At 39.5% G+C, this 27,605-nt stretch overlaps 1 protein-coding gene across 9 annotated transcripts in view; it reads right to left on the bottom strand.

Moving 5' to 3' along the window:
- Window positions 1-27,605, bottom strand: part of LOC125466302 (gap junction gamma-1 protein-like) — a 55,999-nt gene that overhangs the window by 11,249 nt on the left and 17,145 nt on the right. Inside the window, exons 2-4 of one of the 9 annotated variants that reach the window (XM_059638746.1) lie at window positions 25,430-25,475; window positions 23,749-23,915; window positions 13,560-13,686 (exon numbers count right to left, since the gene is read on the bottom strand). The gene's annotated coding sequence lies outside the window, so the exon portion shown is untranslated. Of the gene's footprint in view, window positions 1-1,308; window positions 1,787-1,920; window positions 1,988-2,013; window positions 2,050-2,427; window positions 2,520-2,560; window positions 2,713-5,113; window positions 5,221-13,279; window positions 13,366-13,559; window positions 13,687-23,748; window positions 23,916-25,429; window positions 25,476-27,605 lie in introns of those variants that run through there. The other 8 variants (XM_048560630.2, XM_048560631.2, XM_059638747.1 and 5 more) reach the window with 8 other exon arrangements.

The following is a 27,605-nucleotide window of genomic DNA, read 5'->3' as shown; positions in this document are numbered from 1 at the left end:
CGCACAGGAAAACAAGGAGACCATTCAATTCCTTGGGATAGGACTAGTCTAACCTCCAGTTATCGACCTTTGATTTATAAACCCTTCATGCTCTTACCAAATAAAACTGTACATCTCTGGTTGCCTTTTAAGGGAAAAAAGTTTTCTGCAATCCTTTGAATTGAAAAGTGCTTCTTGCTTTCACTCCCTAATGTTCGCACTCACTTTATGCTCCCACACTCTTGTCCTGGCTGCCCTGATCAGAGAAAATAGTTTCTCTGTTTCTGCCCTGGCAAATTCTTTTAAATATATTGAATACTTTAAATTACTTCATCCCCTTCAATCTTATAAACTCAAGGGAAACATACAACTTTATGCACCTTGTCTTTAAAACTTAAACCTTTGACCCCACTAATCTGTTCTATAGCCCCTCTATGGCTAGATAGATATTTTTGCTACTTTGCAGTGTCCAGAACTGAACTCAGTAATTCCAATATCATTTATTCAAGGATCTGTACAACTGAAGGACAAGGTACTTGTGTTTTCCACACTTTGACAGGATGGTCAATTGTAGCATGGTCACTTATCTCTTTATATTCCTTTGTAATTTCCTGATTTCATCTAGGCAACTTAAACTGCCTCAACTTCAGTCAGCAGAAAGATTCACGAGTAAATCCTTGGAGTTTCTCAGTATTTGGTTCTTCAGCACCCCAAATGGCAAAGCTCAGGGTTAGAAGAGACACAAACTATTCTAATAGCTCCTAACCGGTTCTGCATAAGCAAATCAGCACTAGGAACATATAAATGTGGAAAAAAGACTGTCTGAATCATTCCATTATGACTGTCTAGCAAAGTATCCGCCAAATATAGTAGCCCTATAATTATAAAAGCAACTGACCTGTAATTAGCAGCATTCAACCTGATACAATATTGCTATAAATAATCACAAAACCAACATTTAGAGAGATTAAATATATGGGTTTACAGTTGAATATCCTCTACAGTTCAAAGCAGCTATAGTATTAAACGTTCACACGTTTCTCTGTAAAGTCATAGAAAAGGCACTTTCCTAAAATGGTCACTGGATAAACATATGAATGATAATGGAATAGTGTAGGTTAGATGGGCTTCAGTTTGTTGCGCCGACCTGTGAAACCATTGAGGGCCGAAGGGCCTGTACTGCGCTGTAATGTTCTAAATTCTACAAAAAATTCTAACCACAATACAAAAGTTACAGTAACTTAGAGACATGAACAAAAGAACTGTACCTAAACCAACCAGATTAGTTTTGCCTGCAAGCAATAAGTTACAGTCAGAGTATTCACTTACAGTAGTGTCAGTTATTTTAGTTCTCCACAGCCATTTCCACAAGTAAAATGAAGACATTATCAGGGAGTATCAACTGCAGGACAGCTTAGTGCATCCCTTCACTCACCCCTACCCCAGTACCAAGTAATGACCAGGAAAACATATATTAAAAAAGTTCTGTAGGCGTACATTTTTCATAAATGCCTACAGTATGACTAATGGACAAAATAAGACAGTGTGATATTAGTTTTCCGTTCTTCTTCACTGCCCTACTTCCAACAGATTTTATCACCAGCCATAAGAGCTACAACAAAATCTAGCTCAGAAAATGGTACAGAGTATCGACGAACATGCATCAATTTTCAAAAACTTGGAGAGAGAGGGTGGGGGCTAAAGTATACATTTTTGATGGCTGCCTACATTAAAACACTTCCATGTAGGATTAGATGAACATTGTGAAATATATTAGTAACTTTACAGCAAAATGATCAGACTTTTAAAGTTCACGTTTGAAGTTCACGCTGATGCATACAGAATTTAAGTAACAACAGGTTTTTTTTTCCCCTGAAAACGGTACTTAACGAATGCATTAAAAATCATTTGACTTTTAAACCACTGCAAACAATTCCCAACCCGTCGCAGTGAATAACGGAAACCACGTCCTGCTGCCTCTTCTCAAGTCCAGATATTTTCCAGAAACCTATCTCGGGTGTAGACACATCATACCCAGGACAGCAGACAAGATGTCTCTCTCGAATGCATCAGTCGTGTGTCTCAATGCTGAGAATGAGAGGTCGGAAACAGTGGTGCAGTTTACTTTCGTTTGAATATGCGATTTGTGAAAACAACGGCAGAGCGCGAAAAAGAGACAGACAAAGAAAAGCAGAGAGAAAGAAAGCAAGAGTTACAACTTCCATATGTAACCACTTTGGCAACAGCAGGGCGATTCCCTGGGAGCATGAATGCTGGAAATAATAGAATGCAAAACTTTAAATTAATTTAGAGCATCTGTTTTTGTCCCATTTCCAGCCCTGAGTATTTCCCTCCCTTTCTCTACCCGCTTCCCCCCAACTCCTGAAATTAGACAAATTGTAACTTTCGGTCGCATGCACCATTTCACTTCAAAGCTTAAAACCGTACCAATAATCTGCAGCAGGGACATCTCGGAGCGAGATTCGATTTGCAAATATTAAATCAAGACTTTTAAAACAGGCGGAAACTTTTAAAAAAACAAAAAAAGCAAGTTTCTTTTGAAAGAAAAAAAACTCCTTACCCCTCTTTATTCGCGGCCAGACCAGCGGCTTCCCACAGTCACGGGGAGTGGGGTTTAAACTTCCTCTTAGAATTGGCCTCGAACCCTCTCCCAAACGCCAAGCTCCCGAAATGTCCCCTTTTCCCCTGGGGAGGCATCCAGCCAAGTGGGGCGGGATTTCCCAAGCGGAAACTCGCCTCCCAGTCCTAGCAAGGGGCTGACAGTGAAAGCAATTGCAATAGCTTTACACAGGGTCCCACGTACAACAAGCCCAGTCTCAGCATGTTTCTTTTACTTGCACATCTCAGACTTCCAACGTGTGTAACATAAGTGGGGCACAAAATTAAACGATTTCCATTCCTTTATCGGTTTGTTTTCTTATTTATCATTGATCATTTATTCCATCTCATTATATACAAATCATAGAACCAACTGCATGCTTCAGTCTAGTTTGGTTGGGAAAGGTTTTGACTCAAAACTTCCCTAGTCCTGATCATTGGAGATTGGATATCGTAGAAATGGGGATTGTAATGAGGTCAGCTTGGTGGACCTCATAGAATCTGAGCTTTCTGATTGGACCAGATTAACAGCCCCATTCAGGGAGCCCTGGCTGAGAGATACAAACAGGAGTGTCAAGTCTCTGCTAACTGAGGAAGCTGGACCAGTGTCGAGTATTATGCATGTAGAAATAAAGGGTGACTTGGTGATGGAGTACTGGCCTCTGTGGTGTTATTTCAGTGACTGCAAGAGTGGGATTATCAAAACAGGGCAAAAGGCCACATTGCATGTTGATGCCATTCCATGATTTTGCAAGATCCACCCAGTGCCTTGTGTGCAAAAGTAGAGGCAGAAAAACGAAGGAATCATTAAACCAGTCTAGTTTGTGGAATGGGCAGCACTGGTTGGACCAATTGGTCGGTTTGCCTTTGAGGGGATTTTAAACTAATGGTAAACTGCTTCCCATAGCTGGATAAATACCCAATCCCTCGCATAAAGGACTTGTACACAGAGCTGGCAAGGGGGCAGGGTCTGTCTTTCAAGAAGCTGGACATGAGCCAAATGTACCTGCAATTACAGTTAATGAGGATTCCCAGAATTATGCTACAATTATTACCTGTAAGGGTTTGTACTAACATACGAGACAGACTTCAGAGTTGTCATCAGCCAATGCCATTTTTCAGTAGAAGATGCAAAAGATGCTTGCAGCTTTTCTAAGGCACAGGCTCATGGAAGTGTTGGTCACAGACAGTGGGCCATCATTTACCAGCAGGGAATTCAAGTAATTCCTAAAGTTGAATGGTATTTGGTATTTAAAGGACAGCTCATTACCATCCATTGCTCATGAGTCTGGATGAAAATGCAATCCAAACTTTAAAAGCAGGCTTAAAGAAACAGCACAGAGCATCACTCTACATCAAACAGCCCAGGGTCCCATTTGATTACTGGACCACCCATCTTGGAACTGCAGGGATAGCTCCAGCAGTGTTGCTAATTAGGAGAAGACTCCGCACTAGCTAAAATCTGATCTTCCTGGACCTGTGTTTGGGGGGGGGGGTCGGCCTCAAACAGCATCAGGAATGATAATGCTGGACACAGACTCTAAGCAAGAGAAATAGTTTACTTAAGGAGACGAAGTTTGGTGCGAAAACCATGGAAATGGCCCTACATGGGTGAGATGCACAGTCGACAGGAGGTCGGGTTCCATGACATACAAAGCTTGTGTACATGAGGCAGTCCTGAACAAGCACTTGGACCACATGAAAGCTGCAAATTCACAAACACGACAGGAGCAAAACATATCCAGCACCTCAGGACAAGCAGAAAGGCTATCAGAACCTGTGAGTGCATCCCCTCTGTCTAGCATTGAAAAAACCTCAGAGTCTGAGATGGACATGGCCAATGTCACAGCCTCAATGCCTTTGCTGCCTGAAGATGATGAATTTCTTCCCATTCGCTGGGGACACAAGAGGCAGGATACTATCTGGTGCATGCCACATGTATCTGAGGTTGAGTCAGAGGAACTGACCCGGTGCGAAAATTCCCCAGGAGGCTACAAGAAAAAGAACATTGTCCCCGGATTTAGAGGGGGTGGATGTAGTGATTATAATGACAGGTGGACCTCAGAATAAGAGCTGTTAACTTGGTCCAATCAGGTGCCCTGACTGACAGATATCAACCAGACTGTTAGAAGTTCTGCTCACTCTTTGCGGAAGTTGGACCAGTGTCAAGTACTATGCATGTGCAAGTGATGGTGATGGGATACCAACCTCTGGAATTATTTCAGATGTGAGTTGTAACTCGTGACCCCTGATACATACCCATGTGGAAATTGCACAATAGGTTTGTTTGTGCAGCTTGGGACCCTTCGCTCAATGTCTATAGGTGAGAGGCTGGAAAAGCACAGGTTAGTAAATAGGGGTTGCGGCCCAAAACGTTGACTTTCCGGCTCCTTGGATGCTGTCTGACATGCTGTGCTTTTCCAGCCTCACACCTACAGACTTTGGCTTCCAGCATCTGTGGTCCTCATTGTCTCCACCCTTCGCTCAATGTCTGACTTGAGCCTTGCATGTTTACCTCAGAATTTGGAACATTTCATCTGTAACGATACTGCTGATTTTCTAAAAAAAGTCCATCTGTTCAGACAAGACATAATAGACCTCTGGACCCGGTAGGATTTGAACCTGGAAACAAACAGAAACAGAAATCACTGGAAGAAGTTCAGCAGGTCTTGCAGCACCCTCTAAGTCCGGGGACATTGTTCTTTTTTTGTAGCCTCCTCTGGGGCATTTTTGCACTGGGTCAGTTCCTCTGACTCAACCTCAGATACATGTGGCATGCACCAGATAGTATGTTCTATGTTATATTGAAGGGTCCTGAAGAAAGGTCACTGGACTGGAACCCTTTGTGGTTTTTTTCATCCAGCAGTGCCGCAAAACCTATTGGGTTTTTCCAGCAATTTCAGTTTCTAAATTTGTCGCCAACATCAGCAATTCTTTGTTTTATTTGAACCAGGAATTCTTCCCCAGAGTTAGGGACACTACCAATGCACCAGAAGAGCCCTCCATAAGATCACTGTACACTTGTCATTAGCCATAAATCTATGTCCCCTTTGTGCTTTCAGGTTTTAGGAAGAGAGGACTTCAAAACCTATATGAAACATTGAGAAACAAACAAACAGATGAAATTGTGTAGGGTTTGAGCACTGTAAGAGATACATCTACTGTAAGAAACAACAAGGAATAAAGAATTACAGAAGGCAACTATTGTACTCTGGGTGAGTAAGGATGTCTGTAGATTTTCCACTCTCTGCTCCTGTGGAGATAAAACGTGATGAGAATTTGGACATCTTCCAGCTTCAAAGGCAAAATTACGAGACAGGAAATCTGAACAAGTAAGACGGGCAACTTTTTAAAACAGGGCTGGGAAAACTGTACTATAAAGCTGTGTCGTACTCTGGACCTCATTAAGGAGCTGAAAAAGCACTAAAGGTCCTGTATGACCCATCTATTATAGCCTCTACTTATGCATGAGGTCAATACCAGAGCTCAGGAAGAGAATGGGAATATTAATCAATACTGTGATAAGAGGTGTACAAGTTTAGACACTCAAGATTGTGAAGAATGTGTCAGCAGACTTAAACTCAAATTATCTCCACAGTACAAAGGGAAAGGAAACCCTTAAAGGTGCCAGTATAGCAGAAAGTTAAAATTGGAGTTCTATTTCTCTGGACTTTGAGCCTCTGCAATGGTTTTGGGAAACAGTCAGTTTGTTTTAATGTTTCTGTTGAAATCTTTTTATCTGCAATGTGTTTGCAGTTTGGTTTGTGTTTACTTTCTTGAATATAATAAATGTACTGGTTTCATCACTCCAACTACAATGTCTCCATTTACCAAGTCATTTTTCGACTGACTCAGTATCATAAGACCTCCATTGATATCATTAATTACTATTTTCTCCTTCATTAACACTCTAGAAGAGAAATTATATCATAAACCAGCATCAGGTTGCTCCAGTGTCTCTTAATTTACCTCCTAGATTTGAACAATCAGGAAATAGTTCTCACTTTGAGATAAATTATTCAGAACCCACGATAATTTGATTTTTTGTTATTCCAAAAGAAATATTCCCAGGTCATCTGGCCTTGCTCAGTCGATTCTAAATATATTCTGTTCAAAATATAGGCACAGTTTTCACGCACATTTGCTTTCCTGATGCACACTTGAAGATTTCTTAGACGTTCCTACAATTACGAGTCTCCCATTTAAACTCTAGCAACTGACTTTGACATATTTTATCTTATTGAAATGGAAAAACATTATTTCCTTATTCACCCATACCCTTTCGGTTTGTTGCAACAAAGTTAACTCAAAGTATCACAAGTCCAAATGAACATATATGTTTTAAAGAAACCAAGTTAACCACACTTCCTTGTATTAACAAAAGGACTGAGTTTATTAATTACTAACTATACGTAGCATTAGTAATGCAACACTCAAACACCCAGATTAGAGATAAGAGAGTCCAAAAAGATAAGTGTACTCAAGCAATGGCCAACAGACTCAATAATATGCAAAAATGCGTAGCAATAAGCATCAAAGGTATTTGATTGATATTATCTTTGTTAATCCAATCTAATTATATTATTGATTAATAGCCCCTTGATGTATACTACTGGTAATAATCTACTTGATTATTAACCAATATATACCTTTAAACGAATAGTCAAATAAATTGCCTTGATTTCCCGGATAAAAGGTGTAGGGCTGGATGAACACAGCAGGCTAAGCAGCATCAGAGGAGCAGGAATGCTGACATTTTGGGCCTAGACCCTTCTTCAGAAGACGTCAGCTTTCCTGCTCCTCTGATGCTGCTTAGCCTGCTGTGTTCATCCAGCCCTACACCTGGTTATGGATGAGAGTTTACTTGCTGAGCTGGAAGGTTAGTTTTCAGACGTTTCGTCACCATTCTAGGTAACAACATCAGTGAACCTCCGGTGAAGCGCTGATGTTATGTCCCGCTTTTTATTTATCTGTTTAGGTTTCCTTGGGTTGGGATAACCTTGTTATCTCAGATTCTCCAGCATCTGCAATTCCTACTATCTCTGCCTAGATTTCCCTTTGTCTTTTAGCTAATTCAATCAAAATGTTCAGATGTGTTGGGACATATAATCACAAACAGTTAGGACCTGAACTGAGATCATCTAGCCCAGAGTTAGGGATACTACCACTGCACCACAAGATCTCTGGAATGTGAACCTGTATAGCGCAACTCCAGTACATTTCAACCGTATGGGCTTATCCACTCAGCTGCAACAATATGCCTCTGTCTTACATGCTTAATGCAAAGCCAAAAAACACAAAGCATTCTGCCAGTATACAATTCTGGAAGCTATTTTGAGGATCTGTCATTATTAGATAAAAAACACTTTTAAGCTAATACATTTGAGAGATAAAAATCCATATTATTATATATAAAAATGAATTTTTTTGTGAAATCTCTGATCTGTCACAGGCATCCACTATTGATTGCTGCAGGAGATTTCTAGCCATATGTCAATGTGACAGATGCAAGACTAACCAAATTTACTTTGCCTCACTTGGTACACTGCATTCTCTTTTAGAGTGTTCTCTGATCATGTGCCATCTTTTCAAAAGCATTCACCTTATTGGGATCTTTCAATGTCACAGGGATTTCATTGAATGAACAATTTGACGTGTGCAAAATTCAATGAAAGAAACTAACAGATGAATTGGCTTCTGCTTGATGCAGGAAATTGTTTTTATCTGTGTCAAACAACTTATTTTCTATTATCCTATAAAATAACGAAAGCCAAACTCTAAAATTGAGAAATGACAAGGACATCCAACATATCTTATGCAGTCTAAACTTGAAGCAGGTAATATCATAGATATCAAGTTAGGGACTCAATAAGTTGTAGTTACTTCATTGTGAGCAAGATGATATCTTCAATTATAATCCTTCTTTTAAGTACATTCTTCACTTGGCAGTAGGTTGTTTGATCAGGGGGGAGATAAAAAAGGCAATCTTCAATCATGTTATCATTAAAGACAGGTGAACCGAACAAAAGTTCAAGTCACCACAAGGACTCGAGACAAGCTGATGACAATGTGATAAATATCTCAATACAGGTAAGTTAGCAGGATACAAACACTTGTACTTGTTTACTCCTGTCATACAAGGAATACAGAAAACAACTTAGATACTGGCTGTTTGAGAACAACTTTGAAGTTCAAATAATTTTTTGTGTATTACTGTTCATAACTTTTCCATTTGAGTGAGAATCTGAAGCCTTGTTAATGTGAGGAGGAGTTCACTTTCCAGTATTTTGCTGATTGCCCTGTACCGTGCACATGTAAATAAAGGGTGACTTGGCTCACGGGATACGGGCCTCCGTGGTATTATTTCAGCCCCCATTGGACTGTTTATGACAAAAAAACACAATCGCGTTAGTGATGGTCATTTGAAACGAAGGTCTACCATAGGATAAGGAATGCTTGGAAATGGCTAGTAGTAATCACTTATAATAAATATTGAAAATAAAATCTACTTTAATTGGGCCACAAAATGACAATATAACTTTTTTTCCCCCAAAACATTTGGTCAACTTTCAATAAAGATAAGTTACTTCAATAATGATTACATGAAAATTAAAACCTGGACTGAACTTTTCCTCTGGTGTATTATAGAAGTAAATTACAGTTGTTTATCCATCAAATGTATGTCAGGAAATTCTAATAGTTTAGTTATCAAATCAAACTCCCCCGTTCGTATGAAGCTCCCAAATATAAGAGAATGTTTCATGTTTCCACCTTATTTACAGTGCTACTTATTTATACCTGCAAGGTTAAAACAAAAAAGCTGTGAGGGGTAAAAAGATGACAAACAAACAGTATTAGTTTCCCAATATTAAAACTTAGTAACTTAGCAGCATGTGTCATCTTCAATAATTGTGTTTCAACAAATTTGAGGTACAAGGAGTTAGATTTTTGTGTATCAACGCATGAAGAAATGGAAGGGCGTAGAGTTCAAAATGACAGACAAAATGACCCAATCCTAGAATTCTTGCCCTTTTTAGCTGTTAGCTTTAGCCAGGGTCAGGCTGTGGGTAATGCCTCTCATGCAACATTCCTAAACTTGCCAGGTTGAATACAGGATGTAGTATTTAAGACAACTCCAACTCCCATGGCTGCTATTTTGGTAAATCAAGAGTTTCCTGGCATAATGGAGTTCTAATCAGAGTAATGCCTTCAGGAACTCTGTGCCAGGGACATGAATGACATGCAGCTCAGCAGGTTTTGAGCGATTAGCAACATAATGCAAGGGCATTGTTGTTGGATCACTTTTTGAGCCACCAGATTTGGAAGATCTTGCTATGACATTGTTCAGGGTACTTCTCTAGTTTGAGACTTCTGCTATAGGTTGTGTACATCTCTGAAGCTGCACTGCTGCACAGTAAATCATGACCTTAATCTTGGGTTTGAGACATTGTCTTCAAATACTTTTTCCCTCAGCCGGTCAAAATCTGAATTGGCACATCACAAGCTAAAATGAAATTGTAACATGAGGTTTGAAAACCCAAATTCATGAAACAGGCATTCTTAATTTTGACTGGCAACAAGTCTTTACAAACAAGATAGATAATTCAGGATTAACACTTATGTACATGGGGTGATTGAATGGATTACATTGAGCTGCAGAATTCCTTTTGTCTGTCTGCTCTCTCTTCCTATCACCCCTCTTTCCACCAAATGCACTTGTTTGTCCAGTGAGAGTCTGTTGAAATGCTCTAGCTGCCCTCTCTCACCATTGCCACTTGTAGGTGGAGGCCCCATCAAATTTGTTCCACTCCCTAACCCAGTACCTTCCATCAATGTCACCACTTGCTACTGGAATTTTTCATTTGCACCTACTTTTGTCAAGAGAAAATTCCCAGGATACAGAAAATGGTGAAGAAGAGTCCCAGCCCCAAATGTCAACTTTCCTGCTCTTTTGATGCTGCCTGACCTGCTGTGCTCCTCCAGCTCCACACTTATTTCTGACTTCAGCATTGGTAATTCTTACTATTTCTTAAAATATCCAGAATCTCTCTCTGATGGACAGGAGGAGTGGGGGAAACATGTCATGTTATGGGAGCTGCTTAGAAGAGGACTGACATTTTCCCAATGGTTGAAGAAAGGCTTATTTTCCCATTTGTTTCATGGAAGAAGTGAATGATGACCTAAAGCTGAATTTCTAAGTGAATGCAGAGAGACAAGCAGCATCTGCATAATAGGAGCTCAATGCCTGAATTTGGAGAGATTTTGGTTTTGGTTGGAAGCCACATTAGGTTTGAACATTTTCCTGTCAGTTCTGTAAATTATCTCCATATCTACATGTTGAAGATGGCAGGGCAGGTTGATAAAGTACTTAAAGAGGGATAACAAAGTGTGAAGCTGGATGAACACAGCAGGCCAAGCAGCATCTTGGGAGCACAAAAGCTGACGTTTTGGGCCTAGACCCTTAAAGAGGGATCTGGAGTTTTATAAAGCAAGGAAGTTAGTTATAAAAGAATTTTGCTTAGCCTAAAGAGGAAGTATGGTGACCAATCCAGTGTACCCATTAGAAGAATTCTGCATTCTTTCGAATGGGTGCAAAGATTGGCAATAATAGTTTCAGGGATCAGGAGATTTCATATATGCAGATAATCAGAGAAATTGGACTTATTGTCCTTAGAGAAGAGAGTTAATTAGAAACTTCAAAATCATGAGGGATCTGAACTGAACAGATAATACAGAACTGTTGAAATACAGTGAGAGGCAATGGCAACATGATAAAGTGCTTTATCCAAAGAACGGTTAGAATCTGGAAGGTACTGTCTAAGAGTGCAGGTGGGGATAGAATCAAAATTGTTAAAGTGGAATTGGATAAGTACCTAAAGGGAACGAAAAAAACTTACCAGGTTATAAAGGGCAGGATATTGAGATTGGCTAATTTTTTTCTGGCAAAAAGCCAACACAGACATGATGCCCCAAATGGGCTTCTCCTGTGCTGTAACCATTCTTTCACTCTACAATTCTTTTGCTTGAACTTGATAATTGCTGGTCATTTCTATGCAGTTTGAAATTATAGTTAGAGTCAATTCCTCTCCACCCTTGAAAAGCAAATACACATGTAGCTAAGATAATAAAATGTGAGGCTGGATGAACACAGCAGGCCAAGCAGCATCTCAGGAGCACAAAAGCTGACGTTTCGGGCCTAGACCCTTCAATCTGATGAAGGGTCTAGGCCCAAAACGTCAGCTTTTGTGCTCCTGAGATGCTGCTTGGCCTGCTGTGTTCATCCAGCCTCACATTTTATTATCTTGGAATTCTCCAGCATCTGCAGTTCCCATTATCACTGACACATGTAGCTAAGTTTCTTCTACATGTTGGATGCCAATTGGCTTAGCTACTGATATGTATGGGTGAGAAGTTCACTCCTTTAACACAATACGTACAACAGATGAAGTACAAAAGAAATTGAATAGAATCAGAATCCCTACAGTGTGGAAGCAGGCCATTCAGCCTATCAAGTCCACACTGATCCTCCAAGAAGGATCATGAGCCTTGTATAAGACAGATAAACTCTGGGGAGTCAGGAGGTGAGTTACTTGCTGCAGAATTCCTACCCTCCGACCTGCTCTTTCAGCCATTGTATTTATATGACCAGTCCAGTTCAGTCAGGATGTTGATTGTGGGGGATTCGGTAATGGTAACACCATTGTAAGTTAAGGGACAATGGTTAGGTTCTCTCTTGGAGATGGTTAATGCCTGGCACTTGTGACAAATGTTATTTGCCACTTCTTACTTGTTGGGCCTAGGGCACTAGCCCGAGGAACTCCTGAAGAGATGTGCTAGAACTGAGATGACTGACCTCCAACAACAACCATCTTCCTGTGTATCAGAGATAATGGGAACGGTAGATGCTGGAGAACCCGAGATGACAAAGTATAGAGCTGGATGAACACTGAAGAGTCTAGGCCTGAAACGACAGCTTGTGCGCTCATAAGATGCTGCTTGGCTTGCTGCGTTCATCTAGCGCTACATTTTAATATCTCACCATCTTCGTTTGTGTCAGGTTATTGTACCAGGTATTTAACTTAAGCACCAAGTTGAAAGGTAGTAAAATATATAACATTCTATATATAAAGTCACTATAGTCCTCTGCACTATCGGGCTATTTTCTCTTTCAAGAGAGGTGACTGGTGGTGGTTTAACCTAATGGTCAAAGCGGGGTCTGAAGTACACATGAATGAAACTGCAGAAGAAAAATACAGACAACAGTACCAGCAGCTTCTTTGAAAAAACCTCACATTTTGGGATCATTACTTTCTATTTCAATAGCAATATAACTTGCCTTTCAAGGATTACTGGGAACAGAATTCACCCTTTCAATTCCACACAAAAGCTCAATGCTTTGAGACAGTGATTGAGTTCTGTAATTTGACCTAACGTTTCATTCTTCCAGCTGGACTCAATGTCATGTCTTTTCACATGGAAATTATCACACCACAAACAAAAGGGCCTGGGATAGTGCATTAGTCACACTACATCTAGCCGTCCTTTGTGAATCAAGAGGCCTCATGACACAAAGGATGGGCTTGTGTGCATGCAGCACTGTGTGCATGTTTGTTTCCCACCCCTCTTTGACATAAGACGACTGGCCAAGCATTCAGAAAGAGATTTGAGAGCGTAAAATAACCTTTTCTCCTTCTGTCTGAAGCCAGGCCTCCATTTGGAAAGTAAAACCTTTCTTTTGATTTTGTCTGTGCACTGGCCAAGTATCAGAGCGCAGAGATTACTAGCTTTCACTGAAGTGAATATCCATTTATTGAAACTCTTCTACATTATCTGCTGCACCAATGTACTTGTTTTCACAGAAGAGGCAAAAGACAACTTCAGCTTGAAAAAGGAAAGTTGGAAATCTAAAATAAAGAACAGGAAATATTAATGAAATGCATCAGCTTTCAAAGATCACAGACCTGAGATGTTTATTTGTCTCTCCACAGCTGGTGGTTGATCTGCTGACTACTCCCAGCAGTTCTGTTTATATACCTTCATTTATGTTTTTCTGCAGATACATGATCCACTTGCAAACAACTGCAGATGCTGCAAATCAGAAACAAAAAACAGAAATTGTTGGCAAAGCTCAGCAGGTCTGGCAGCGTCTGTGGAGAGAAATCAGAGAGTTAATCTTTCAGGTCCAGTGACCGTTCCTTAGCACTGAACAACTTCTAGATATTTCCTAATCAACCTGTTCAGTGATGTATTACAATTCTGAAGTAGTTATTACACTTGTGGAGTGGGTAGGACTTGAGCCAGGACCTCCCAGCACAGATTTATAGATGCTATCACTGCCCAGCAAGGGACCTATTGATCAACTTATATTGTAAATTTGAATTATCTTGATTTTTTTTGGGGCAAACACATTACAAGCCATTTGATTTTATGAGTTTCTTGTGAACATTACATGAGCATTAGGGATATAAGCTTTAATCAAAGTACTTATTAACACCTAAAGTTAGTACTTTGAATAGATTCTGGCATTCTGATTAAAGATTTAATCACAATGAGGAAGCAACACTATAAATTGCTTTCTAAAACAACCAGACCTGCAAATTTCAACCAGGACATACTAACAAATAAAAAATTTGCTTGTTACATAAAGCTGGACACATGCCAGAGCTCAGGATGTGTGTATGTCTCATAGGCTATGGATTAAGGAGATCTACAAGGTCTTATCTAAGGATTCAAAATCTTCAGTAATCAAGGATGTTGAATGAACTAAATAAAAATAAAAGTATACTCTCTGGTAACATTTTCCCTGGGCAGTTCAGTGGCACAGTGGTTAGCAGTCCAAAGACGTGCAGGTTATTTGGATTGGCCATACTAAAAATTACCATAGTTTCTAGGGATGTGCAGGTGATGTGGACCAGCATTGGTAAATACAGGGATGCGGTGGGATGCTCTTCGCAGGAGCAGTGCAGGCTTGATGGGACGAATGGTGTCTCTCTGGATTGTAGGGATTCTATTCAATGATTCTGATCTACTTCTTCAAAATATAAAAAAATTTGCTTCAGAACTAATTGTACTAATAAACCTATCATGCTTAGGGCATGGCACAAGGTCTGATACTTTGGGTTCACAGTCACTTTGCTGTGAGGTCATATCAAATGCTCATTTACCTTTCACAAAATTTCACAGGAGATGTACATGGACATAGACGATTTATGCTGGTGTTCAGATTTGATGGAGGATACTAAAGTTTTAATGACATTGTAAACCTGTTATACATGAGGTATATTGTTAAAACTGGCCTGAGTTGTGTGTATCTATGACCGCTATAGACCTTTCACAACAACCTACAAGTGTACAAAGTGAGGGATTCACTCCTCAATGATTAGAGTTAACCAACCAACATCAGGGCCAATTTATTACTTTTAGCATTAGAAATAAGTAAATATGTTAATTATTTTGTTTTTGTACAATTTCAATTGTTTCTACTATATTATTTCTCAGGAAATGAGGATTATATAATTATGACAATAATTTTCACGTTGCTTTGGCTTTCTACAGAGGGTTTCTTGCTCTCTGTTGTTTCATGCTGAATTTTTTTCCTTTGTCATCCTTGTTTCCTGTCTTTCAATAGCACCTATTTTACTTATCCTTTTGCTTGGCTGTTTCAGTTTGTTTTAGACTTGCACCTCACTTTTAAGAAAAGTCATTTTGCAATCCGGAGTCCTTGGTGTGTTATAACACAAAGACCAAGTGAGCTGTGGCCTCGTGCTTTGTCCTTATCTGTGAGGTTGCAATCTGACGTCAAGCATAGAGCAGCAAGGGCCGAGACTTGGAGCAGGAATTGAATAGTGAAAGGGGCCAGGGACTGGGGCTACCAATAGGATTGCAATGTACAGATATACAGCAGCAGAGATACCATTTTAGTACTGCAATTTGGAAGTTAATATGTTTGCTTGGTACCAGGAGGCTATAGCAGCTCTTCGTGGGTACATTAAAACAGAACCTGATCCTGAAATGAGGTGCAGCCTGAATAAGCTATGATTTCAGAGTGTCCAGCCACACTGGTACCAGTATTCCAGTGTGTCAGGTGATCAAAAGAACTCAAAAATTTCACTTGTTTAATAATAGCCACAAGAATTGCTTCAGTCAAGTGGCATGCCCGTACACAAAATCAAAGAAATTTGTGGCTATTCAGACTATGGTGTCTCTGCTGGCTGTAAAAATGACTGTCCATTTTAATCCCATTTTCTAGTTCTTGGTCTGTGAAATAACTCCGCAAAGGCCGGTTTCCCAACACCAAGTCACATACATAATACATTGACTCTGACCAGCTAGCTCACAGCCAGCTCCTAGAGTAAGGAAAATCCTGCGACTCCTGTTTATATCAGTCAGCCAGGACTCCCTGATTGAGGCTGTTAACCTGGTCCAATCAGGGAAAACATCCTCAATGAGCTCTGCCTGGCTGAACTTGCTCCAATCTGCACCATTGAAGTGCTTTTATAGTGCAACAATGTTTTCAGCCCGTCTCACCTTTTCAGCTATTAAGGTCCAAATCCCCAACTTCATTGGGTGAAAAAAAGTTTCTAATCTCCCTTCTAATCCTCCTCCCAATGACTTTAAATCTAAATTACTTAGCTCTCGGCCTCTCTGCTAAGGTCTATTATGTGTTTATATATCACAATTAAATTTCTCTCTAATCTGTTTCTTTTTCCACAGGAAACAATTCCAGTCTGTGCAATTTTAAATAGGACAATTAATTTTTAAAATACAGGTTTGCCTGTGTCAAATAATTTTCAAACCTTATTATACAATTTCTATAAATATTAAGTGAAGGGGGTTAATTCTGAAATCTGTGTTCAAACATTTCCAGCTCTTGCCCAGCCTTATTATCAAACAATTAGATGAAAATCTTATTGTATCCTGTTGATCACAGAGCTAAGCTTTGTATTCGATCAAAGAGTAAGTATTAATCCATTTAAATAAAAAAATTGAGCAGATACTGTGGTATAAATCACAGAATCCCTACAGTGCAGAAAGAGGCCATTTGGCCCCATTGGGTGTGCACTGACCCTTTGAAGAGCATTCCAGCCTTACCTATCCTGTAATCCTACATTTCCCATGGCTAACCCACCTAACCTGTGCATCCCTGGATGCTATGGGACAATTTAGTTTGGCTGATTTGCCTAATCTGCACGTCGTTGGACTGGTAGGAAACCCATTACAGGAAGGATATGATAGCACTACAGGGAGTGGAGAAATTGAGCTATGTGGAGAGCCTAGATAGACTTGGATGCTTTTCTTTAGAGCAGAGAAGATGGAGGGGGAGCATGATTGAGGTGTACAAGATTATGAGGGGTATGGACAGGGTTAAAAGGCAACAGCTGCTCTCCTTGGTGGAGGTGTCAAACACAAAAGTGCTTAGTTTTACGGTAAGGGGCAGAAGATTCAGAGATGATTTGGAGACATATATTTCTTCACTCAGTACATGGTGGGAATCTGGAATGCACTGTCTCCGAAGGAAGTGGAGGCTGGAAATGTTACAACCTTTCAAAAAAAATTGTATGAGTACTTCAAATATCATATCATATCATTCAAGGATATGGAATGATTGCAGGAAGTCAGGATTAGTGCACCTTTAGTGGTAGTTATGTCAGCACAGACTCGATGGGCCAAAAAGGGCCTTTACTGCACTGTATGATTTTATAAATTCAGAGCACCTGGCAGAAATCGGGAGGGCAAACTCCACACAGTCACAGAAGGTTTGAATTGAACCTGGCTCCCTGGCACCTTGAGAAGCAGTGCTAACCAATGAGCCATCATGCTGTTCGTTTGAATCAGTTGCTCTGAAAGGCTTAGCTCAGAAACATTGGAATGGCTCCATCCATTGAGACATATATCTCAGAAGAAGCTGGTTTGTTCTAAGTTATTAGCTCTGTATCATAGATCTAGTTGCAATCTCTTAGAAGATAACATTGTCTCTTACCTAGAGTAATATAGTTAACCAGTCTGTAGCTAATATAACAAGTTAATGTGCCTTTAAAAAAAACTCATTCAGGGGATGTGGGCTTCACTGGGGACAAAAATAAAACTACAGATGCTGGAGGTTGGAAGAACATAGCAAGCCCAGCAGCATCAGGAGGAAAGGAGAAGTCAACGTTTCGGGTATTACCATTCTTCTGGACTAGACTGATAAGATAGAAAGGTTGTTCGTTTAGCATGTGGATTCTGTGTTGAATATAGAAGAGTAGAGGTCCTCCATAAGTTTGGGCATGGGAGGCCTTGAGCTGGGGGAGGGATGAGGAGAGGCAATGGAGGTGCCATGCATTACAGAGAGGGTTGAGCAGAGAATCCAGGGAGAGAAATATTTGTGGAGGTATTGAAGGTGGTGTTGTGAGTATGGAGCATCTAAGGTGGGCCCAAATTTTGAAGGTTTAAAATGTGCCTGTGGCCTTGAGGGATCAGATGGTGGTGAATGCAGGAGCTGAGGAAGATCACATGACTGTAGTAGTGGGTTCACTTCATAATGTGGTCAAACAGGGTTGAAGAGGTCACAGCAATGTGGCAGGGAGAAGGGGACTCACTGAGTTCATGTCTGAGGGAGGTAGAGAGCTTCATCAAAATCTTAAAGAAGGGTAATACCCTGAAATGTTGGACTTTCCTCCAGATGCTGCCTTGCTCGTTGTGTTCTTTCAGCTTCCCATCCATCTACCTGGGCTAGCATTTATTACCATCTCTGATTGCCCTTCAGAAGGTAGGGGTGAGCTTCTTTCTTGAAGAGTTGCTGTCCATTTGGTGAAGGTGCCCACTCAATGCTGTTAAGAAAGGAGTTCCAAGATTTTGACTCTGTGACAGTGAAGGAACGGCGATTTATTTCCAAGTCAGGAAGGTGAGTGGCTTGGAGGGAAACTTGAAATGGTAGTGTTCCCATACATCTGCCACCCATGTACCTTCTTGCTACTCAAGTCCCTTTTGCTGAAGAAACCTTGTGGTTAATCCTTCAACATTTAATATTAGTTAACCCTGTTGACTAGTGTTAGAAGGAAGGTTGGATGGCAAGAAATCTACTCAAAGAAAATCCGAGCAGAATCAGATGTTAAGAGCAGGTATCATTTGCAATATAGTAGCATGTGGTATGGACATCACCATCTTTTACTCTGTCGTGGAGCAGTGTTTAAAGTGTCTAAAACAAAGAAAAAGAAAATCTGCTGAAATCCAAACAGAGAAGGAAAATTCGGCACAAAAACAGAATTTTAAAAGAATTCAGCAGCTCAAAAGTCACACAAAGTCAAAGTCAATCAGCCATATAATAGCAGCTGCAAACCTTCTTGTAAATCAGCCAGAACCAGGCATGAAAAACTATCAAAAAGCTTGAGGACCAGGAAAATGGTCTCAAACTATAACTTGACAAATCTGAATTGTAATCTGGAAGAGAAATGTTTAACAATCAGGCTCCAGAAGTAAATTCAAACCTTTGCAGAAGGGGCTAAAATTATTTCATTTTACGATACAATTCAGGAGTTCGGAAGCTGAAGAAAGCAGAATTTGTTACCTTTAAAACAAAACAAGCCTTTTTAAAAAACCGTAATAGCATTATTATAAGCTTCAGGAGTTTTTTTCTGAAAGAAGAAAATTTTAACAGCTCGTCAAGCTTTCTACTAAAAATGAATGATTTGCATTTTAAAATGAATTCATGTACTACAACAGAAAATATTAAAGGCACGGAAATGCCACAACATCAAGTGGGACATTTTCAAAAAAAGTGCAAAAACTAGAAACAATCTTTAAGCAACAGAAATGATACTGATCACATCTGCAAAGAAATCATTACGTAATACCAAATACCATTTGGAAATCAATTCTGACTCCTAAAATATATGTGCACTAGAACATGCCTGATAAGATGCTGATATACCTATTTTAAAAGAAACACTACAGCCATTCTTAAAGAAAATGGATGGCCCATCTGACAAAATTCAACTAAGTCAATTCAAGCTTTGATACAGGAGTGGGTGTCACTGTACTAACTGACAGACGGTCCTTCATTTTAGACAAAGTTATGACCTACCAATCTGGTATTACATATGGCAGACAAACAATACCTTGAAGTGAAAGGATTAAAATGTGTCTTTATGAAATAAAGATCATCAGTTTGCAAACCATGTTTAGGTCAGCCAGAAATCAGAAAATTTCGCTTCAGAGCAGATGACATGGTTTGCTCTGAAAATCTTGAAATTTTATGAAAGATCCAACCATCAAAAGAAGACTTCTAACATTAACTAAATAGGTGTGGGTCAGCATTAAGTTTTAATGATTTCCAAACATTCTTGGCTGACCTCAGAAAAAGCATACTCTAATTGAGATCAGCTACTTTGTGATTAAACAATTGTTTCATATTAGCAGAGATAATGGGAACTGCAGATGACGGAGATTCCAAGAAATACAAAGTGTGGAGCTGATGTTTCGGGCCTAGACTTGATGGAGGGTCTAGGCCTGAAATTCTGAAGGGTCTAGGTCCAAAACATCAGCTTTAGTGCTCCTAAGATGCTGCTTGGCCTGCTGTGTTCATCCAGCCCCACACTTTCATATTAGCAACTTGGTTTCATTACACTGATGGAACTGTTTAATTGTTCCTCACCCGTGGAAAAATCTTCAAGGCTTGATTTCCAAAATCTCTGGTAGATCCACTATTGGACAATGGGTAACATCTTATTACAAGTAATCTAGAGAACACAAATTGCTGAGAGAAGACATTGCCAATTCTGCACATTACTGCACTGACAACATTGATACCAATGGAAGATCTAGACCATGTGACAATGTCAAGGGAAGAAGATGACTTCTTTTACTAACTCAGTTGTCTCCCATGGCATGTTTGGCAGAATTTCAAGATTCTCCAAACAGAATAACTGCAACAAACATGTTCTGCAAAATATTTTCAAGAAAGCCAGTGGCACAAAATGACAAAGAGCAACATCTGAGTTGATCATCTTCAATCAAACAACCACCTACTTATCTAAGTAAAGAAAAACATTACAAAGTCAGAAAATTGGGCAGGTGAATATACATTGGTAAACTAGTTCTACTTATCAAACAATTGTATAACGCTTTAAACAAGGAGGAAACAACTTGGGTGATGGCATATAACCTGGTGGCCTGAAATGGTTAAATTGAAAGCTTTGCAATAAACACCCACTAATATAGAAATCATCTCTCAGGAGGAGCTAGTCAGGCATAAATTATGAGTTCTATAACCTACGACCATATAGTATGGACCTAGTTACTACCTTTTAGGAGATAATAACATTGGTCAGCTAGCTGACCAATCTCAAGTTAATGTAATCCTACTACTATTATTATGTAATAAATAGCTTCTTGTTACTCAATGTAAGTCTCTTCCATAGATGTATCGTGGTTATTCCTTCACTACTTAACATGAGTAAGCCCCATAGATTAGTATTACAAGAAACATTAGTGGCAGAAAATCTACTCAAAGAAGTTCCTGCCAGAACAATGTGCCAGCAGCAACAATCATATGTAGTGGTGGTGATGGTAATTGGCAAAGACATTGATATTTCTTACCTTTAATCACTTAGTTCTAAACTTAACGCTTCTCTCAACAGTTTGTGTTCTCTAGATTACTTGTAATAAGACATTACCCATTGTCCAATGGTGGTTCTACCAGAGATTTTGGAAATCAAGCCTTGAAGATTTTTCCACAGGTGAGGAACAATTAAGTAGTTCCTTCAGCATAATGAAATCAAGTTGCTAGTATGAAACAATTGTTTAAATCACAAAGTAGCTGATCTCAATAGAGTATGCTTCTTTCTGAAATCAGCCAAGAATGTTTGGAAATCATTAAAGCTTGATGCTGACCCACACCTATTTAGATAATGGTAAAAGTCTTCTTTTCATGGTTGGGTCTTTCGTAAATTTCAACATTTTGAGAGCAAATCATGTCATCTGCTCTGGAGCAGTCACATGAATATTTAAATTTCAATTACTCAAAGTCAACACAGTCAAAGGATTCAAGCTATTCTGCAAACCTGAAGCAGTTGCAGAGAATGGCTTGGGTAACAGACAATAGTAGTCAGTAACACGGGTATATGCCTGATACTTTGTGTAATAGTCTTGGTTGGCATTTTCTGGTTTGTAACCAGCCAGGCTACTTCGAAGATCAACACTGTACACAGATTGCTTTACTTAGGATCAAGATCACAACAAAACAGCAGAAAAATTCATGCAACAGGGACTGGGATTATTTGTAGCTGATTCGCCAGAAATAGAAGCTTCAATCCCAGTTGAAATGAAATGCCAACATGAAGACTTCAACGAGAGATGTCTACAGATAATGTTGAGTTAATATGGATATCAATACTCTTACTAAAAATTGCCAGACACAGGTTACCACTAAATTGTGCTACAGTTCCTAAATGGAATCCTAAGCAGAATTGGCAAAACCACATGCTGTTAAAACCAAACTGCGGTTATGCTTACAGGGCTAAATTTTCATATTTTGAGAGTGGACAATAGCATTTACTTTATCAGAAGTTTTAAAAAGATAACTCAAGTTTACAAAATTTCTAGAGGATCACTTCAAACAGAATCCAAAATTTCACAGAAGGGATATCACATCACTAGACTGGCAGCACTTCTGGAAACGCAAAGTAAAAGTATCAATTGCTCTGATGTAGTTGTGGGGAGGGAAGGGCTTTATATTATCGATTAATTTACAGGCTGTGGGCAACAGTGGCTCAGTCAGCATTTATTATCCATTCATAAATCGCCATTGAAAAGGTGTTGGTGAGTGATTTTTTTGTACTCCTGGCATAGGATTCAAACTGCTGAACTTCTCTTTTACTAGCATCCTTTCCCCTATCTGATACTGCCTTAGAACTTATCAACATCTGACTGGTACTACGTTGTAAGGCAGTCCAAAAGGAGAGAATTATTCCATTTTGCATGACTGGCATTTCCTAACTTACTGAACACAAAGATGTGATTAATTTTTATCACTACTACGCCAGTATATTACACTTAATAAGTTCCAGTTCTCATGGGATTTTGTTGCTTACGGGAAAATAGATTTTTTTTTAGTGCTTTGTTACTGTGTCTTTCTGACCACTGCAAGAACTAAATATTTGACACCTATACTTGCAATCTATAAGCAATACCAACAAAGTGAGCACAATTTTATAAACCAGCACATAAATATGATCACAATGTTGGGAATGACATAATAGAGAGAAGCCCTTAAAAGATGTTTTTAAAATGAAAAGCAGTCAATTAGTGTGTTTGGCTCTAATAAGTCCCCTGGTTTCCGCTCAGCTTGGGAGTCACAAATGACTCATATTATTCAACCGATGCAAATGCCAATGAAATTACACAATAATTCTTTAATCATTATGCCAAATAAGCTACTGTACTTCGATAGATAGATAGGCAGAACAATACAGCGCAGAACAGGCCTTTCGGCCCTCGATGTTGCGCCGACCTGTGAACTCATCTAAGCCCCTCCCCCTACACTATCCCATCATCATCCATATGGATAGACTGGCCAGAAGAACTGGCTATTCTTCTGGTTAAAAATGAACAACCAAGCAATCCAGATTCAGGTTATAACTTAAGTGGTCAAAGCCAAAACTTGCAATTTATTGCTTGCATTACTTTACAGGGCATCTGCGCAGGGTAAGATTTAGCTCCCCTCAGTATTATTCTTGGCCTCTCGCTTACTGGCACATAGTTGCCAGCACTTGTGAAACAATGTGCCTAAACTGATCAGATTCAACTGTTGAAGGGGGGGGGGGGGGGGGCAGAAGAGAGATGTGGGCGGGGTAAGGCTTTTGAAAAATTAAAGGATTTTTGAAATCAGACACTAACTAAAATCTGCCTAGCAAGCTAAACAAGGAAAATGTTCAGCAAAGCTGATCAACAATGAATAACAATAGTTCACATTACAGATAAAAAGAACACAAGAACTACTTGAGGGTTCTGAGAAAATGTCACTGGACCTGAAACATTAACTCTGTTTTCTCCTTCATAGATGCCGCCAGACCTGCTGAGCTTCTCCAGAAACTTTGTTTTTGTTCCTGATTTACAGCACCCGCAGTTCTTTCGGTTTTTACAAGAATTGTCTTTACTATCAAGAAGGCCCACCTGCCTGTTGGTGGATTAAGCCCATATACTTAGCATATCACATTCCCCTTCACTTTTGTAGAAATGCATCCAATTGCAGCTTGAATCCATTTATACTGTCCTCTTCAATATCCTTCACTGGTTGTGCATTGTCATAGGTTACAACCCTCCTGAAGAAAGAATTTTGCCTGAAAAAGAGAGAAACACTGCCCAGAAGTTTCATCTTACAATCATTAGGACGAACACAAAAATACCACATTTCCACCAATTCCAACAATTTATGCCACAGGAGAAGAGAATGCTGTTGGTGGACAAGTCAACTCTGGTTGACGGAGATTTTTTGGAGAAAGGGACCTATAAAAAAGTTACCCAAGCTGCTGGGTAATTAAAAATGATGCAAGACCAGAACATGAGATAAGAAGGTGTAGAGCTGGATGAACAGAGGAGGCCAAGCAGCAGAGGAGCAGGAAAGCTGACGAGTCGGGCCTAGAACCTTCATTTTCTGAAGAAGGGTCTAGTCCCAAAACGTCAGCTTTCCTGCCCCTCTGATGCTGCTTGGCCTGCTGTGTTCATCCAGCTCTACACCTTCTTATCTTAGATTCTCCAACATCTGCAGTTCCTAATATCTCCAAGGCCAGAACATATTCCTTTTGCTTGTGCAGAACTGGTCCATATGTATGAGCGTATGTAACTTGTAACAAGTGCAATGAGTTATGATAGGATCTAGATTAGTTATCATGAATTCATTGTTGTTACAGACAACCAAAGAATCATGGAGTGCAATTTCCTTCTCTCTCTGGAGGCAGAGAATTGTGTTATGGTGCAGATTCCAGGCTACGCAGGCACTGTTCTTCAAAGATATCATGACTTGTAATGCTTCAGTATAAAAGTAGTCGCCTCATTGTCACAGTTGTCATGGAGGTAATATTATGTGTTCATTCAGTTAGGTATGAGAAAAGTAAAATTACTATAGTCCCAGTAGAGAGAGAAAACTAGCAGTGAGGAGGACCACTACACCACACAGGCAAGGTACAGACTAACAAGGGAGGATCTTCGTAGGGACCTCAGCCAGTGCAGGAATTGAACCCACACTATCAGCAGCACTTTGTATCAGAGGCCAGCTATCCAGCTGACTGCAGTACCAGCTTCTTGACGAGACATGAAAAAGCTACAATATTCTGTTGAACTCGATGTCATAAGAAGGTAAACCTGTTTCTAAAAAGGAAAATCACCACCCACTCTCAAGAACTGACTGGCATACTGTATACAAACTTGGTTATAGGTGGCTGGTATTTTCATGATCACTTCTTATTACTTCATAACTAAAATCTAAACACCACAAAATATCTGTAAGAACAACTACTATGTTGGTAACCTTGTAACTTAAAATTGGAAGGCACAAAAGGCTGGATAACTAGCAGTAATACTGACTTGAGAGGGATTGATCAAGGCCAGAGTGGAATCTGATATCCAACACATGAAACTTTAATTTCAAGTTCCAATAATATTAAACTTGCCAAACCTTTCAATTACATTAGCATCCAGTGCCATTAAACATTACTTGGAAAGAAAAATGCTTAGGAGATATTTCTGTGTGTTAAGGCATCACTTTCTGAAGTTTAGAAAAGTTTTTTTTTAAATTTGAAAAAAAAATATACTTTATTCATAGAATATACAAAAAATAAAACATTTATACACCTACCCAGTCATGCAAGCCACTCCAGGTTACCCAGGGGTACGTACACCAACTAAAGGAAAAAAAACAAGAGAAAGAAAAATAAAGCAAAGAAAACACCCCGGCAGTCGTCTCCCCACACAGTCCCCGTTGGCCCCCTGACCAGTTGGGGAAGGCGCCAGCTGGGCCCAGTTACCAGATAGGGCCCTTTTTTCTATTCTGGATGAGGGGTCTCATACAGTGGTCTTTCCCACCACACCTTGGCAGTGGCTGCCCCAAGCTTTAGCGCATAGTCCTGGACCTTAGAGTGCACCAGTCTACAACACTCAGTCAGGGTCTGAAGTTTACAAACTTGCTTATTTTATATTTATATGCTGATGGACAGCCTGTTGAAGGTCAAAAATGTAGTAAAGCTGACATACAACCCATGAGTAAAATCAATTAATCTAATTAATTATCAGTTAATCAAATTAATCAACCAAATGATTAACTTAGTTGATTGCAATCAAATTTATTAAGTAGATTAATCTAATTGCTTAAATCAAATAATGTATTTTTTTCAAATCAATTAACATGATTAGTTACATTAGTTAATTAAATTAAATGGTCAAATCAATTAATCTGGTTAATTAAGTCAATTAATCTAATTGATCAATGAATTCAATTAATTCAACTGACCCTTATCTAATAATAAAAAGAAGAAAATAGAATTATCCAGAAAGCTTTTAATAAAAGGTCATTCCAAAGGCTATTGGGGAAGATTTAATTGTGTAAAATTGTGAGAAAGACCGAATGTTCTTCAGTGAATTCATTACATTCTCATAAAGAAACAATAGGCATTAAATGAAGTGATTCACTGAGCAATGAAATGAATGCTGGACTCCTATGCAAATCCAATATAGGGATACTGCTCATCACAACTTCTTGCTGAGTTTCAATGAGAGCATGATCAGATTTTTTTTGCAATTTACAATACAGAAAAAATGCAAAAAAAAACTTAGCAACTGATCTCCAGTGCAAAAGGCCAAGTTTTTTGCAGAATCAGGCCGACTCCAGAAATCTTAAGTGACAAGTGGAACATGGTCCTGGGAGTCAACGCATCATTTCATTCCAAAAGCTTGACAGAGGTCTAAGACTCACTTGTAGATTGGCTCAGCAGGTGTCTGTTTGATAATTAATCAACCTGTCTGGACATACAATGAGACATCTGAGACGGGTGAGTCTTGAACCCACAATGTAGATAGACTATCTCCAACTACTTTGGAGAGATTTGTGGTGAACCTGTTCAAACACATTATGACACACCTCAGGAGCAGTTTGACTTGAACCAAGGCCCTCAGACGAGTCTGTTTACAAAGGCTGAAGTGCATTGTAGGCTTTAATTGTTTGGCATCATTAGGAAGTTATAAGTAAGTAAACTTTTTTTTAATCTTCCTAATGTCTGTACATCCATTTGGACATTATTAATAAAGTATGAAGTTGGGTAAAGATTCAGTTATTGAAATATGAATGGCAATGGCAGACTGGCACTTGTAATAAGGTTGTAAGAGCAGCAGTTTTATTTCCAAATAATATTTACAAATGGATGTCTTTATTCATGAATGTTTCAAAACTTGCAACAGTTGTTTATATATCTCAATGATTCTGCACAAAGTACATAATGTCCGAATGGCCATGAATGATGCACGTGGATATGGGAGATAAGAGTGTTTAGGGTGGGGGCGAGTAGGGAGAGGGAGAGAGTGCATAAGTGCTGATGGGAAGAGGGTTTAACAGACCTTAATATTTTTGTGATTAGTCGCAGAATATTCAGGTGAACTATTCAAGTAGCCTAATAAAAGCTGAAAAAAAACTGTGGATGCTGTAAATTAGGAACAAAAACAGAAGAAATTACTGGAAAAGCTCATCAGGTCTGGCAGCACCTGTGAAGAAAAATTCAGAGTTAATGTTTCAGGTCTGGTGACCCTTGCTCAGAACAGTCCTTCCCCCTCCAACAGATGCTGCCAGACCTTTTAAGCAGCCTGCCTTGACTCTCAATCTCTGTGGCCAACTTCAAATCACTTCCAGAATCAACAGATGTGACTTGATCTTCTTACTAAGTCACGAGAATGAAAATAGTGCACTCGGGAGTCATTGACATGACGTGGTTCTGCCAGGTGGAGAAATGTCCCCATTTAAGTTACCACCTTATTACTGGAAATTG

The sequence above is a fragment of the Stegostoma tigrinum genome, chromosome 31, assembly GCF_030684315.1.
Source record: "Stegostoma tigrinum isolate sSteTig4 chromosome 31, sSteTig4.hap1, whole genome shotgun sequence".
Lineage (NCBI taxonomy): Eukaryota > Metazoa > Chordata > Chondrichthyes > Orectolobiformes > Stegostomatidae > Stegostoma > Stegostoma tigrinum.
The sequence above is the reverse complement of the archived record's forward strand: the minus strand, read 5'-3'. Positions and strand labels throughout refer to the sequence as shown.